The sequence below is a fragment of the Sinocyclocheilus anshuiensis genome, unplaced genomic scaffold (assembly GCF_001515605.1).
Source record: "Sinocyclocheilus anshuiensis isolate Anshui unplaced genomic scaffold, SAMN03320099.WGS_v1.1 scaffold263, whole genome shotgun sequence".
Classification (NCBI taxonomy): Eukaryota; Metazoa; Chordata; class Actinopteri; order Cypriniformes; family Cyprinidae; genus Sinocyclocheilus; species Sinocyclocheilus anshuiensis.
The window spans coordinates 2,333,284-2,336,582 of record NW_015549593.1 but is presented as its reverse complement, the minus strand read 5'-3'; positions in this window follow the sequence as shown (position 1 = coordinate 2,336,582).

Below are 3,299 nucleotides of genomic sequence, written 5' to 3'. Positions count from 1 at the left end.
AGAAGAGGCCTCAGGAGCGCAGTGTGCAGCCCACACGCTCAAAATAGCGACCGCCATTAAAGTAAGGGCAGCAGAGGGCGGCAGGATCTCTATGACTGTTGGGCTTGAGAGCACTGATGATATGGGGATGCCCGCAGCTCGCACCGACATCAGAGGTGGGTCCATCACACTAGCTATCAGTCTTTTCAATCTTGGCCCAAGCTCCGTGTCCGACTCAGGCGTGGTGGCCATCTTGGCCGGGGACTCAGGCGTGATGTGAAGAGGTTCTGCAGCGGATTCATGCACAGGAAAGGCCCTTGGTGCAGACTCATAGATAGGAAAAGCCTCAGGGACAGACTCATAGGCAGGAGAGGCCAAAAACATGAACATGAAACAAAACCCAAACACAAAACCCCACATTACACATGTGAACACTTTTAACAGCATTCTTTTGGTTTATTCAGTGTGCATGTCTTGAATGCATGTGTGTTTACGTTAAAACCACCAGAGAAAAATACACTGACTTCCAAATTTCATGAGAACATGGTATGTGAATCGCACACTCAGGCACTTGCAGTTAGTAGTTTTGCTTAGATTTACATGTTAGCTGGTAATTCAGTGTCTCTCCTGACCTTTGCTCATCATTCCTTTTCTCATAGAATGACCATTTTCATTTAGCTCAAGTGGCTTTTGTTTTTGTTCTGCAGTCTGTGCATTCGGGTTATCAAAAGATTAATTGTTAAAAACTGGCCCTTTGTGATAATATGTATTTGGTATCAATGTAATTGTATTATCCTGCTCTCAATGATAAGCATAAATCGCTTTCTCACTCCGACACATGCTGGGAAATGAAAGCTCTCAATATCTGATTCTATCAGGTCTAGAGCGAGCCATCCATCTTTAACATCATTGACTCCCACTGTCACAGACTGCAGCCCAAACAGATGCTGGCTGCATTAATTATATTTTACAATTGTCAGCAGATTAACGAGGACACTTGTGGTTGCCAGCATGTCATAAAGTGTCTGACTGCATCTAAATGTCTTATGACCTTTGTAAGCATTCAGTGTAGTCAAGAGGTCAACGCAAAATGCTAAGGCTAAAAATGCAAATTTGTTGAGGCTTAAAAAATAATGCAAGACAGTATTATTCAGTCCCTAATAATACTGAATGCTTGTGTAGTTCTAGTGTAGCCTACAACTGAGACTTACACTGCTGGCAGGTGAGCTGATTAGAGAAAGTTATACTGACAGACTATCTGAGCTCAGTGTTTTTTTCTACATTCTCAGCAGGTTGAAATGCAGGTTGAACAATACAAAGCTATCAGCTCCAGTATTCTCTCAGCCATTGCTATCACTGAGCTAGTATGCATTAAATTGATCAAAAGTGACACTTAAAACATTATAATGTTGCAAAAGATTTCTAATTTAAATCCATGTTGGACTTTTAAACGTCATATTCATCAAAGAATGACTTGACAAAAAAAATGATCAGTTTTCTCAAAAATATTAAACAGCAAAATGTTTTTTAATACTGATAATAATAATAAGAAATTTCCACAAAATCAGCATATTAGAATGATTTCTGAAGGATCATGTGACACGAAAGATTGGAGTTATGGCTGCTGAAAATTCAGCTTTCCATCACAGAAATAAATGACACTTTAAAATATATTCAAATAGAAAATTATTTGAAACTGTAATATTTCACATTATTGCTGTATTTTTGGATGAAATAAATGCAGCCTTGGTAAGCATAAGAGACTTCTTTCAAAAACATTTAAAGAATCGTATCAACCTCAAACTTTTGAACGGTAGTGTACATTTTACAAGTGTAGTTGAAATTAATTGCAAAACATAACTGTGATCCCATGATATTACACAAGGTACAATCATATAAATAAATAATGAACGTTGCAAATTACAAGTATATACCAAGTATAATAAAATAAAATTTAGGAGTTACATCAGCATATTACATAACTCAAATGTCTTAATAGCTTGGAAATTTTGTCCATAAACTGCAGGGAAAAGTAAGTTTGCAGGAATATATTTAGGAACATCAATTTTATATGCACAAATATTAGCAGACTTTCCATAGTGACCAGGGAAGGACTCCACTGCTGGTGTCTGTATATAGCTTTAGTGCCATCAACGAGGTGGATTATACAGCCACAGCAGCTCAGGAAATGTGACCAAAAGCTTATCTCATTGGTTAGTCAGATTGTGTTTTGGATGAAACGGGTCTCTCAGTTCTCTCATTCTAAAAGTGAAAAGGCCTTGAGGGTCTTATGTTTTGGCCACTTTCATGCTGGTTTTGGCATTGCTACACAGTTTGAGATGGTCTACCTGCAACAATAGCCAGTCTAACCAGCCAGTGCCAGTAATAGACATTGTCTTATTCCAGTAACAGCTTGTGCAAGCTTTTGCCAGAAAGTGAACAGTGTCGCCTATCTAAACCAGGTCCAAACTGCAGTAGTGTGGAGACTGTCATTAGTGGTGTGTGTGGTCACTTTTTGAAAACGTGAGTAATGTCCTAAAGCAGTAGCTCTGCATGCACACAGGATTTGCTGGCCCAGCAGTTAGCATGAAAATACTGTTCCAAAGACAAACCATATGAGAACTTGACCTTCTCTTGCAGATTGGGATGGAATATATTCTGTGACAGATATGCATCATGAAGCCTAATAGGAACATCACTCAATGCCTTGATACGTTATTCTCTCCAATGATTTTAAGTAGAAAGTGTATCCAGGCCTATAAACATTAACCCTTCTTTCAAAGTCAATGATAACTTCTATCCATTATCCATTATCTTCATTTTTGCCTTTAATCATCCTTTTAATATACAGCTAACAGGAGAACAGAAAAAAAGAATCATATCAGTGAGACATTGACACAGCACAGTCCAAAGAGCTCAGTGTATTGCATATTACTGTATGTGAAAAACCACAGTAGGTAGTCATATAGCAATTTTAACTTAAAATAAATGAGGTTCATGCTAATTCTGTGCATATTTGCCAGAAAACTGTAGGGACCACATGGCCAAGACAACTTCTAAATTGATCAAGAGAAGGTCACCCACCAGGAAACCTAGCCAAGTTAATTTTTAGCATCACCCAAGCTGTTGATGAGACTCAAGCAAAGGATGTAAAACAGCATGTTACACCCTGAGTGCACCACTGCTCATAATTAAAGGCAGCCAGCACGACCCAGTATTTTACACAGGAGAGGATTTTTTTTATATACATGGATAGATTGAATGCTCCCAAAACCCCCCGTACAATACATTATATCACAAAAAGATAATATAAAAGCTTT